The sequence below is a fragment of the Pipistrellus kuhlii genome, unplaced genomic scaffold, assembly GCF_014108245.1.
Source record: "Pipistrellus kuhlii isolate mPipKuh1 unplaced genomic scaffold, mPipKuh1.p scaffold_m20_p_10, whole genome shotgun sequence".
NCBI lineage: Eukaryota > Metazoa > Chordata > Mammalia > Chiroptera > Vespertilionidae > Pipistrellus > Pipistrellus kuhlii.
This window is the reverse complement of record NW_023425405.1, coordinates 53,254,271-53,268,295: the sequence shown is the minus strand read 5'-3', so window position 1 is coordinate 53,268,295 and position 14,025 is coordinate 53,254,271.

Genomic DNA, 14,025 nt, shown 5'->3' with positions numbered 1-14,025 from the left:
GAGGAGGAGGACGAGAGACGCCCTGCTCCCGACAGACCCACCCTCCTCCAGCCCGCTCCGCTGCAGCCGCCGCAGAGCACTTCCGGGGCGCTGGGGGTGGAGCCGGCCGGAGGGGGCGGGACTTCCGCTCCTGTGGCGGCGCCTGGGATGTCGGGGGTCGGAGCCGGAGAACAATAGCTTGCGGGGGGGGGGTGGGGTGGGGGGGGGTGGGGTGCTGCCTTTGGGGCGTCCCCACCCCCAGCTTTCGGGACCCGAGGAGATGAAATCACCTCCCGGGGGCCTGGGAGTGGCCGCAGGCTCGTGGGGTTTCCCGGATCTCTGCGCCGGCGCCGCGACGTCTCTCCCTCTCTCTTATGGGGGCCAAGAAGAGGGGGTTCTTGGAGGAAAGAGGGAAGACCGAAGGACGCCATCTTGCTGCCGGGGAGCAGCCCCTTCTCTGGGGGAGAGGGGGGGCTGCTAGATGGAGGCCCTTCCGGCCCAGGCTGCCGCAGCGGAGCCAGCGCCGCGGCTGGTGGCGGGGGGAGTCCTAGGAAATGGGCCGCCGGCCCGTGGAGAGGCTGCCTGCTTGGCGGATCGAGACGCTTAGATCCTTGTGTGAGGGGTTCGAGCCCCCCCCCCCCTCCCCTCCCCTCCTCCCTGACCCTGCAGGTGCGCTGCGGCGCTGAGCTCCTCCCTGCCTGTTAGAAGTTATGTCCGCGGTGTCGGTTGCAGTGTTAAAGTCCAGCCACAGGTTCAACATAGGTCATTTGCTTAACATTTGTTAGTAATTTCAGAACCTCCCCCTCCCCCCCTCTCTCAACTGGTATTTGTTCTCTTATCTTTGCTCCCTGCCTCCAAACTGAGTACCAACTCAGTGATGGGCAGGGCCCATTCAGTAGGCAGGCAGACATGAAAGCATGTCATTATGATGGGAAGGGTGGTCTACCAAGATTTACGGAGAATAAATGACTTGACAACTCTGCAGTTAGATTTTAAGGACAAATGCGGTTTCCCAGCCCAAAAATGGGGGATGGGATGCAAATTCAGATCCTAACAGAAAAGCCATGCAGCACAGGGACAAATGATGTGTTGAGAAATTCACTTCCGGCCTGAATTTCTGGGGGAAAAAGATGAGGCTGGAATAAGCAGCCAGAAGACAAACCATGAGAACTGTGTCTTCCCTACCATGGCCAGGAGGCAATGACTAGAGTAATGACGGCGAATACTTGTACCAGCTGTGGGTGAGGGGCAGGTTAGTTGGGAGGAGTAGGGCAAGAAGGGTACTTGTAGACCAGAGATCAAGGATGAAAGGATCATTAGGTGAGTATTAGTGATCATGCCAAGAGAAATTCCAAAAATATTCAGGAGGCCAAATCAACCGATTTGGGTAATTGACTGTTGGGGTCAGGTGCAGGGTAAGAGGGGGTGTGTGGCAATGATGCTGTTTTGGTTTCGTGGGGAGGATCCAGGCAGATTTTACCAGATGAGATAAGTAAGGGTGGCAACCAGATGGGGGCGGGGTGCAGCAAATGAGGGCCATTTTGGACTTGATGAGTCTGAACTGCCATTTAACCACACACCGCAGTGGTGTGGTCAAATGGCAGTTGCAATATGGATCTAGAGCTCTGGGGAGGATCTAGGCTGAATTTAGAAAAACCCCAGGTATTGTATGACCACATCCAGGCAGACGGCAGTCTCACTTCATGGAGCAGTTTCAAAACTGCTTCTCCTTTCTTCCTATGTTTTTCTTGGGAAAATCGCTGAAATGTTACACCCTCCAAACCTTCCTCCATGAGATGATTTCTGCACATCTTTAGACTTAATATCTAAAGGCTTAATGGTCTGAGGATCATAAAGGTAAGGCTTACAGGGAACTGAATATGACAGTGGCAACAGAATAACATCAAAAACTTGTCAAATGAAATGTTATTTCAATGAAAAGGTGCTTTAAATTTGGTCATTGACATAGGACTGGTCAGTTAAGCTGGCCACAGATTAAGGATTGAGGATGGCAGATTGTGCAAGTAACTGCTGAATGGAGAAGAGGAGGAGGATGTCTTTCGGAGTGAGCAATGGGTACACAACGAAAGGCAACTTTGAAGTCATTAGCCTGTCTCAGCTGTCGGGGGTGTTCACCGCTGTGCTAGCCTGTCTTAAAGTCTTCAGAAACAGTATGGATCATTTTGAGCAGAGGCTTCAGAAAACCACAAATAGCAAAAGCCCTTTAAATAATAGCTACAGTGTCTAAGATTATTAGGTCTTATTTTATATACCTTTAGAGCTCATTGAAACAAAAAATGAGGAACTCTCACTTTCAGTTCTTAGATTATTTAAGTACATTATTCTTAATTTTCCTAGAGTAGAAATATACAGGGTATCCCCCCAAAATGTATACACATCTTAGGAGCTGATAGCTCAATTTTGAAAATGAAATGTATTTTTAGAAACCCTGCCTTTATAATTATTCAAATTTTTGGGACACCCTGTATTTAGGTATATTAATAAACCTAGATGATCTTGAGCGTGAGTTCCTTTTATGCTTGTTTTTTTTTTAAATATATTTTTATTGATTTCAGAGAGGAAAGGAGATGGAGAGAGAGATAGAAACATCAATGATGAGAGAGCATTATTGATTGGTTGCCTTCTGCAAGCCCCCTACAGGGGATTGAGCCCACAATCAGGGCATATGTCCTTGACCAGAGTCAAACCTTTCATTCCACAGGCCAAAGCTCTACCTTGGTTGCAGGCACATCCCCAGTAGGGGGTGTGCAAGAGGCAGCTGATGGATGATCCTCTCTCATCGATGTTTCTAACTATCTCTTTCCCTTCCTCTCTGTAAAAAATCAATAAAATATATTTAAAAACAAACAAACAACCTTCTTATTATGTTTTCGAATCATCCATCCCATTCCATTTCTACTACTACTACTACTTCCCTAATTCAAGTTATTATTTATTACCTGCTTACCGTTAACTGCAGTATAGATAGATCTCCAGTGGGTTCAGCCTTTTCCTCCTCTAAATCCAACATTCATACTGAAAGCATCATAATCTTTCTGGAAGGCAAATAGGATCATCTATCTTCTCTGCCTAAACTCTTTCATTACTTCCATTAATCTCAAGATAGTCTGTATTCCTACAATCTAATTTCTATTTCTTTTTGTAGTCCCATCTCTGGTCACTGTTTCCCTCACTACACACACACACACACACACACACACACACACACAACTGGCTCCAAAAATATAGGTGCCTGCTTCTGTACATATTACAGTCCAAAAAATGAAAGTTAAATGATAAAAGCTAGGTTTTAAAGATTATAAAGATATAAAAATTCTAAAATTCTCAATTGTATAAAAGTTTTAGATGTGTTGTTTTTTGTTTATTTTTTATTTTTCTTTTTTACCCCCTCTTGTTTTGTTTATCTTTTTTTGTTTTGTTTTTGTTTGTTTGTTTTTAAGCTTCAGTTTTACCTGGCTGGTGTTGCCCAGTAGTTGAATATTGACCCATGAATTGGGAGGTCATGGTTCAATTCCCAGTCAGGGCACATGCTTGGGTTGCAGGGTTGATTCCCAGTAAGGGGTGTGCAGGAGGCATCTGATTTATGATTCTCATCATTGATGTTTCTATCTCTGTATTCCTCTCTCTCTGTCTCTGAATTCAATAAAAACATACTTAAAACAGTTTTAGTTTTTAATCCCTTCCATGTGTATACATATATATTTTAAACATAGATTAAACATAAAATATCATAAATTAATTTCTTTACTCACATTCTGGTCTCATTTGTGGTGACATTTAATAGATGAAATTTATTTTCACATTGGAAAGAAGTTGATAATGTAGATTTTGCAGTATTGAGTGCCATTTCTGTTACTGTCTCCCCCCCCCCCCCCCATGGCTGAGTAATATTTTTATTGCATATATTTACCATATTTTTTAAAATTTCTTTATTGATTAAGGTATCACTTATTTGTCCTCAAACCCCCATTCCAATGTTACTGTCCTATAAACTTTGAAAAATTACTGAAAATTTTGAATTCCTGCTTTCTGTTGATAGAGTCCTTAGTAAGTTGCAACCCTATTTTCATTTATCCTATGTTCTTTCTGTGTTTAAGTTTTGGAATATTTATGGATGTAATTATCGATTGATAATTTTAATGATCCATCTCTTTTGTCACTGTATTGTATGTCTTAGACACAATTGTCTAGTATTTCCCAAATGTTCTTTAATGTAGTTCTTTTCTTTTACATATTCTTAGTCAATTTCAAGTCCAATAAGCATCTGATTTAGGCTAAAGATGCACAACTTTAAGCCATCCTAATGATTTTTTTTTTTTTTGGCCTTTGTCTCAACTATACTGTTGTTAGCAGCACTATAATTTTCTCATTAAGTTTTGTAAAATATTAAGTTCAAATGCAGAAATTTAACTAATTGCACAAATAATGTTTTGCAAAGGTGGCATTACTCTGAAGTTAGACTATTCATTGACAATTACCACTATGTAATAACAGCTTCACTTTTTATCAGTGGATGTGTTGTGATCCCAATTCAGCCTAGAAAAAGTAGAGGGTGGGAAAGGAGGAGATTAATGTGTAAAGTCCAATGCCACCTCACTGTGCTCTAATCCCTGCCGTTTTTTTCTGCCTGGAGGAAAATCTCATACTCCTCTCCCTTCAACCCCCTACTTTCCCTTCATTCATTTTTTTATCACCTCATCCAGGAAACTTCTCAACTTCCCATAAGTGGTTGGTGACAGAAGCTTGAGCTCCCTTTGTGCTCTGTACTTTTCTTGGCACACATCACACTTTATTAATTCTTAGGAAGGCAGGAATTAGATCTGTTTTGTGTACTGTAATCGCCCTATATTAGATCAATATTATTTTTAAATGAATGAATCATGGCCAAAAAAATTATGAGGGAAAGTGCCCTCTATGTTAATCAAGATAAGTAAAAGAGATTACTCTTGATAATGTGGGTCGAATTTGAAGGCTTTGAGAACAAAAACAAAGATTTCCTGGAAAAGAGAAAATTGTGTTTCAAGTCTGCAATGGCAACGCCTGCTGAGTTCCCAGCCTGCCCAATGAGTATATGGATTTGGGACTTGTCAGCACCCACAATTACATGAGCCAATTCATTAAAATAAATTCCTCTTTATGTAATTGGTTCTGTTCCTCTGGAAAACCCTGACTGATAGAGGGACCATTTCAGGATATGATAGAATCACTGGACTGGAAGCCAGACAGTTATCTCAACTGTATATCAGTGACAGGAAGAAAGAAGATACATAGGGAGTGGGGAAGAAAAAAAGGAAGGAGGAATAATGAAAAATATATACGGGAAAGAATATTAGAATGTGGCTAAGCATTGACTCGCATATGACTATCCTTTAGTTTCCTAACCTTGTCCTAATGCATAATAAGTGATCATGTAATCATATTCAAATGATACCTTTCTAATTCAGATTAATTTATTCCTTCATTTTGAACTTTTGCCAGTAGCTGGTAAGTTTCTATAATTCATGTCTTAGCATGTTCTATTTTTTCTTATCTATTTTCTAAATAAATGTATTTGTTTTCTCATGCTGCTGTAACAATTACCGCAAATTTAGTGACTTAAAGCAGACAAATTTATTATTTTACAGTTTTTAAGCTCAGAAGTCTCACGTGGATTGTTGGCAGGCCTGTGTTACTACTACAGACTTTAGGGAAGAATCCTAGTTGCTTTTTCCAGCAAAGAGTGTCCACTCACATCCTTTGGCTCATGGCTCTCTTTGATCTTCAAAGTCAGCAATTGTATCACTCCAACTTCTGATTTATCATCACATTTCCTCTTTGACTCTGCCCCTCTTGCCTCCCTCTTATAAGAATTTTTATGGTTACACTGGGTTTATGAGAAAATCTAGGATAATTTCTCGATTTAAATATCCTAACTTAATCACATCTACCAAGTATTTTTTTTTCTTTTTTTTGCCATATGAAGTAACATAGTCACAGGTTCCAAAATTTTAGGACATAAACATCTTTGGGTGTGGGCAGTATTCAGCCTACCACAATAAATCATTATCAAACTGATACACACACTGTAAATAAAAAGATAAAATAATATTGAAATCCCTTTTAAACTTTTATACTGTTTCCCTCCCCTCCCCAGTATTTATCTTCATGTTTCTCAATAATGGGCTTGCACTGTCATTTCTTATCAGCTGTAAACATTATCTGTTGACTTTCAGTTTGATAGATAATGATTTGGCTCTGTTATAAACAACCCCCTCCACTTTTCCATTCCTTCCAATTTGGTAACATCCTTATCCTTTTTTTTTTTTTTTTGGTAATTAACGCTTTTATTTATTTATTTTTAAAATATATTTTATTGATTTTTTTATAGAGAGGAAGGGAGAGTGATAGAGAGCCAGAAACGTCGATGAGAGAGAAACATCGACCAGCTGCCTCTTGCACACCCCCTACCGGGGATGTGCCCGCAACCAAGGTAAATGCCCTTGACCGGAATCGAACCCGGGACCTTTCAGTCCGCAGACCGAAGCTCTACCACTGAGCCAAACCAGTTTCGGCAACATCCTTATTCTTAATAAACCAATAATGAATGTTTATATCATGATGATGATGTAAATATTGTTCATTATAGAGCCAAACAGAGAACTGTGGTTGTATTTCCTTTTTTAAACACTTGTTTGTCTTCATATACCTGCTTTGTTTTGCTTATATAATTTGCTATCAAGGTGCTCTTGGACTTTCAGATTATATTTTAATCTTTTTTTTTTTTACAGTTTACATTCAATATTATCTTGTATTATTGTAGTTTCAGGTATAGAACAAAGTGGTTAGACATATCCGTTACAATGTTCCCCTGATATTTTCAGTACCCAAAGGTTATCATATATAACCGAAGGTTAATATACAAACAGACCTAACAGCAGAGCCACCAGTTGCTATGATGTGCACTGATCACCAGGGGCAGACGCTCAATGCAGAAGCTGCCCCCTGGTGGTCAGTGCACTCCCGCAGGGGGAACACCGCTCAGCCAGAAGCCCTGAGCCAGGCCTACGGCTGGCAAGTGCAGTGTCGGTGGCGGGAGTCTCTCCCACCTCCGTGGCAGCGCTAAGAATGTCCGAATGCCGGTTTAGGCCCATCAGATATCCTCCGAGGGCTGCCGGATTGCAAGAGGGCACAGGCCAGGCTGAGGGACCCCACCCTTCCACTGAGCGCACAAATTTTGTGCATTGGGCCTCTAGTTATTAATATTATGTTATTAATAACCATATTTCTTGTACCGAACTTTACATCTCCATGACTATTTTCTAAGAACTAATCTGTACTTCCCGATACTGTCACCTTCCTGTCAGCCTGTTAATAGCTGTGGGCCAACTCTGACAACAGTCTTTCACGGACATTTATATCTGTTGGAATTTAAAATTAATTTCCAGGTGGTTATGTCTGCAATTACACAAAAGAGGGAACAGCCAGGCCCCTGGGAACTCCAGGAGCTCCACATCTTCACACATGAACTTACCTCATTGTGCTGCAGACTCTGCTGCAGAGCAGCCCTGCTTCACTGTCTCCCAACCCCAGCAGCCATCGTAAATTCCTCCTGAATGACTTGTGCATCGAAGTGCTTGCAAAACTCTTGGGTGTTGGACATGTCTTTCCTACCTAGCCAAACTGCTGGTAGTTTAGATTCCATGACTCAGGACCGGTATTTTTTTGTTTTTGTTTTGCTAGCAATGACCTAACCCTTATTTTTAAAAAGGCTTTCAGTTCAGCAAGTTAAATTTTTTTTTTTTGCTTAACAGTCGAGAAGTAGGGAGAGAAGAAAGGGAAAGAAAGGCAGCCAATGCAAGTGTTATATTAAGCTCTGTAAACAGCCAAAGTGGGCACTCCACTGTAAAGACCCGAGAGGATATTTCTAAAGATCATAGTAATTAAGAGGACAAGCTTTGGAGTCTGGCAGATATGGGTTCAATCTTACTGGCTATTTATCAGGAAAATAGGAATAATATTATCTCTTAATGAGAATAAAATAACAGTCTATGTAAATCCCTTAGCCAGTATTTGACACATTTTAAGTGCTCACTAAGCACCATTATTTTATCATTTAATTTCATAACAACTCAGATCATGTAAATGATGATTTCTTTAAAAATATCTCCAGTGCCCTAACCAGTTTGGCTCAGTAGATAAGAGCGTTGGCCTGCGGACTAACGGGTCCCAGGTTCAATTCCGGTCAAGGGCATATATACCTTGGTTGAGGGCACATTCCTAGTAGAGGGTTTGCAGGAGGTAACTGATCAATGTTTCTAGCTCTCTATCCCTCTCCCTTCCTTCCTGTAAAAAATCAATAAAATGTATTTTAAAAAATATCTCCAGTAATTAAAATGATTAACATTTAAGTTATATTTGACTGACTATGATGTTAACTATGCTATTATGGTTTACAGTACTTAATACAGTGTCATTATAAATACTTAAAATACTAAAAACTTACATAGTATATATTCATTAATAATTCATTTATATACACAAATTTTCACATTGATGGGGTGAGCTGTAATTATATTCCTTTGTGTTTGGAACCTCCTGCTTCTATAATCACATAGATATTTTACTAGTGACAAATGTCAGGTGTTATCTGTCTCTAAATTCCAAGGTTTGGAAAGGGGATTTTGGTGAGTCACTGTCTTATGTCTTGTGGTGATACGTGACCTTTTCATCTGCCTACTGCCTCCAAGCAGAGCTTCCTGAAACAAGGCTGCAGTTCCCTAAATGCTGGCTGATCGCAGTAGCTTTGTTACTGATGTAGATGCTGCCACTCACATTTCTGAAATCACCCTTGGTAGGCATCCTGGCAAACAGGAGGGCATTTTGTTACAGAGACGTCAGGCACTTTAGTAAATTACCTTTAATTATGGAAAACAAAAAGGCTCACAACAGAATTAATGATCAAAATTGATTATCCTCTTATTTTCAGTAATTAAGAGAAATAAAAATTTAAATATAGAAGATTTAGCCTCACATTTTAAAAACAATGTTCAGATCATATAACAGACTGAAAGGCCCAATTTACTTTTAAAAAATGTATTATTTATGAGAATGTTGAAAACATATTTTTAATAGTTTTATTTTTATTAAAAGCATGACAAACATATAAATAGCATGAGAAGTTGGAAGATTTAAAAAATGAATTATACTCTCAGTAATAAATATATTTTTAAAAAATAATGAATTGATTAAAATATTCACTTACAAGAGATCAAGATGGCAGTGGAATAGGTAGAAGCTACACTTACCTTCTCCCAAAACCAAACTGGAATTACAACCAAATTAAAGAATCATCATCCTGAGTAACCAACTGAAGACTGGCTGAAGAGAGCTCTCACAGAAGAAGCCATATCTAGACTGATAGGAAGAACGGAGTCATAAAAAGGACCGGCCCTGCTTTCATGGGAAGTGGCTGAAGTTCTGGAGCAATATTTCAGCTAAGGGGATTCCCCCTGAGAAGCATGGAGTCTAGACTCTAAGCTGGGCTCCCAGTCCAGAGCACCAGGAAGAGGTGCCCATATAACATCTGGCTGTGAAAATTAGTGGTTCTGTTCATCAAGGAGATATGAGAGTCCACTAGAGACACAGGTGCCCTCTCAAAAGGCTGACACACAAAACTTCACTCACAGCCATTCACCTTGGGCCCCTGCAAAGGAGGAGTGGAGCAGACTAGATTTGCATGAGCAGGGTCTGGGGCTTGTGTTTCTGGCAAGAGAGCTGAAGGGCCCAAACTGGTTTGGCTCAGTGGTAGAGCATTGGTCTGCGGACTGAAAGGTCCCAGGTTCGATTCTGGTCAAGGACATGTACCTTGGTTGTGGGCACATCCCCGGTAGGGGGTGTGCAAGAGGCAGCTGGTCGATGTTACTCTCTCATTGATGTTTCTAGCTCTCTATCCCTCTCTCCTCCTCTCTGTAAAAAATCAATTAAAAAAATATATAAAGACTTTGAGTTAAAAAAAAAAAAAAAAAGAGAGAGAGCTGAAGGGACAGGCACCAGGATCCCTGTGCTGAATTATTTTTCTATACCTCAGATGCCATCTTTCTTGGGTGGGACACTCCCCTATGAGTAGGATCTGCCTGGAGGCCACAACACAGTCTTCCCAGATGCCTGCCCAGCATTCCCCCTTACGGAACAACCACTTGCCCCAACCTGGTGACTCATTGTGAACCTACCTCAAGCAATATGAGTACTGCCAGCGGCTCTTAGTGACTGAGCCTAAGAGCAGCAAGTAGATGAAGGCCAGCAGAGGCAGATTTCCGAGTGCCTTGAGATTTTTACTGACCTTTCCCGAGCTTGGTGCTGGTAAAAGCCAGTCTTGGTGTATAGCTTCATCCTTCCCTCCTTCACACACTCAGACCTTGAAGAGATAGCCACAAACTGGATCACTTGTAGCTAGAAACAGGTTGCCTAGGGCATCTTACATTTGCCTGCACCAGATTCCTTCCCAAGAGACCCAGAACCAACACACCCAGTGGCCAGCATCAGATAACATCAGAGCAGAATCTAATTAGCTTTACAAGCAATATTTCTAAAGGGTGATATCAGCAGGCACCAAACACAGGTAAGGTAAATTCTGCTTTAGGTGGTCAGCATCTGCACAAAAGTTCTCATGTGATGGTCAAGGTTGAGCCTCAGAGTCAGCCAACTTGAGGGTCAATCCATGCATAAAAGTGTTTATCAACTATTTATTTCCTTAGATAAAATTTCTTGGGATATCTTTGATTTGATACATACATTGCTGTAGCAGACCAAAAGCTATATTAAGGTTCTTCTTTGTCAGCATATCTGCTCATTCTTTCAATCAATTTTGAACGTTTGTCAATGGCCACTCACTCTACCTGACTTTTTGCAGTTGTCCCTTGGCTACCTCCTTGGAGACAGCAGTAAACTGTGATGAGGTGAGAAGTCTCAGGTTCACAGTGAAGAGGCAGAGCCTGTGAGCAATTGAGTGAACATGGCTCATATCTCTGACCTCACTGCTGCTGAGCGCAGGCCCGTGTTAGCATACTGGAAGAAATGAATGAATGGGGTGATAATGAACACTGTGCCAGATTCCAGCTATCATCTGAACCTCACACAGGCCTATAAGATGACAAAACACAGACTAACAATATATTATTTGGCACCTTGAATAGCAAAGCGATGTGATTTCAAATAAACATAGTTTAATTGGCTCCCACTTGAAATTTAAATGTCTAAATTCATTAAATGAGTTTTCCTTCCATATTAACTCAATGTCAGTAATTTCTAGTACAGCTAACAAATTAAATTTTCTATGGTTAGTTTTTAACAAATAAATGATTTCATCATTGAAGGTTCCTAAGTGTAATGTGATGTTTCACAGTATAGTTTATAACCACAAATTAGAGTTCCTGATTATTTTAGGATCTGATTTAAAAAAAACACACACACGTATTTTGCAATGCCTCCAAATAAGAAAAAGAAAGGTATTTTATTTTCAGGTTATTTACAGTATGCCCTCATTTCAGTCCAGTTTCATCTATTGCCAAGAACTGTCAGTACTATTGTTGTAAATCTCTCTTATTATTACAAGGGATTTGATAAATCATTTGTTTAAAAATTCCTTACAGAATCATATAATTATTTTATAAATAACAAGGCAATATTATATAATGGTGATTATGCAATTCATAGGGAAATAGGCTTAAATATTAGTTGGAATGAGTTGTATTTGATGTGAGGCAAACTATTTGTAGACTAAAATAGAAGGGTTATGAAATATTTAATATGTTTCCAAGATAACTTGTCTCTTCATATCTTTAAATTGTAACTAATTTAAATATATGGAGACCTCTTGTTCATGGGTTGACACTCAACCACTGAACTACATGGGCTAGGCTGTGCTGAAAGTTTTGATCTAGTTTTCTGAAGATGAGAGAAAGAGTTGAGAGAGAGAGAGAGAGAGAGGAGAGAGACTAATGTTTATTTTTAGGTACAGTCCTGCCTGACAAAGATGCTTCAAGCATGTGAAATTATAATTTTATGTTATTTCTGATTAAAGGCTGTATAATTTGGATTCTAGGTGTTTATTTTTAGGCCTCAGGGTTTGGAGAGAATAAAATGTGCTTTTTTTGTGTGTGTGTGAATGGGTTTCCTTTTCATTGGTTTCTTTGCTTTAGAAAAATTCTCATCCCAGAATTAAAAAATGAAGGGTACCCTAATTTCCTGAGTTTTTGGATGTACCTCAGAAAACTCCTCACCCACCCAACCTGACAAATGACTGTTTGGCACAGTTTTAGGAATAATCACTGGCCTTTGTCTTTGTGACCATGAAAACTCAGCAAAGAGCACATTACAAATCAGGATGCACCAGCACCACCCAGTGGCCTTGAAGGAATTTAGCAGCTCCTCGGCAATATGACCCAGAACTCCAGCGCCTCTCTGGATGGTGTATTACATAGGCATGCATGAACGCACCAGGATTTAACTTTTGCAGAATTGAATCCATTGTAGGTAGTTCTGATCTTACTTTGTTATCCTACTTTATGGAAAGATCAGACAATTTATAGGACAAGAAAATGGAGTTTGGTTATGTTAAGGACTTTTGGCTCTTTTTGGCAATACATATCTTTGTAAGTAATGAGCTAACGTCTGTTTTTGAAAGTTAAATAGTTTATGAGAGCTAAGAAGCATCACAAAATGAGTGACACAAATTATCCTCTCCAGAAAGAGTATGGCAAGTCTAAGGCATCCAAGGAGAATTTGGCTTCTGTATAAGCTCAAGACACCTTTCTATACCACTTCCTAGATGACAAAGATTCTCTTCTTCCAATAGGGAATGGTATTTCTTTTTCTAGATGGATAGTAAACAAACTTTTGGTAATTTTTTTGTCCTTTGTAGCTGCTGATTAATATACACATTGTAAACAATACTTGTGACTGGGTTAGATTTGAAAAGTGCACAAAAGTAGAAATTAACAAGGGGAAAATATAGTTCATAGTCCCTCTACTAAACACAATGACTGCTACTGTCACTATTTTGTGTGCCTCTATCCTAAGCAAACTGTGGAGCTAGATTTGTCTTGCTTTAAATCTCAACTGGACCATTTGGTGGCTGTGAAATGGACAAGTTACCCAATTTCTCCTCGGTGTCTCGGTGTCCTCATCTCTAGGATGGGGATACATAATAGTTATGCTGATAGGGTTATGAGGATTAAGCAAATTAATATATGTAAAGTTTTCAGAATAGCGCCTGCATATTGTTAACACCATGTGTTAGCTATTACTTTTCCATTCTTCTATTTCTTTCAACTCCTTCTTACAGTTATTAGATACTATGCACCAGACATCCTGATAAAAAATAATATTTTTTGGTGTTCTTTCAAGTTTTTTTTTTAGTTTCCTTCTGTTCTTTATTATGTAAAACTTTACTATAAGCATAATTTTGTATCTTTAAATATTTGTTGTATTATTATTCATTAGTGCAATTCTTTTAGTGATTGATAAATACGATTGCCTGTTATAATTTAGCCTGGTATAAGACAATTTGTAGAAGTGGACTTTCATTAACATGCAAAATGAAAATAAACATTTTAAAAAAGGCAACAAAATGTTTTGTTTTTTAAAGTAAAAAATATAACATGATGTATTTTGGAATCTTAAATTTTTTATTTTCATTGGTAGATGCACTTAAATATGTTTTTATCTCACCTAATACAACCTATGCATCTATGTACAGGGTATGGTGCTAAGTACTGGTGATGTAACAATTAATAAGGCACTTTCTTGAAAAAACAAACAAACAAAAACAAAACAAAACAAAAGTCTGATATCCTCAAAACAATGCAGAGGGAACACTGGGAAGAGTAACTCACTCAATTGAAATTTGAGCTGTAATTGAAGGATAAATAGGACTTTTCTGGTAAGGAGGGATGTGGAAAAGTATTCTGGGCAGGATAGTCAGCAATGAGTAATATTGCAAGTTGGGAATTATCCAAATTGCATTATCATCCATAATGATAATCCATA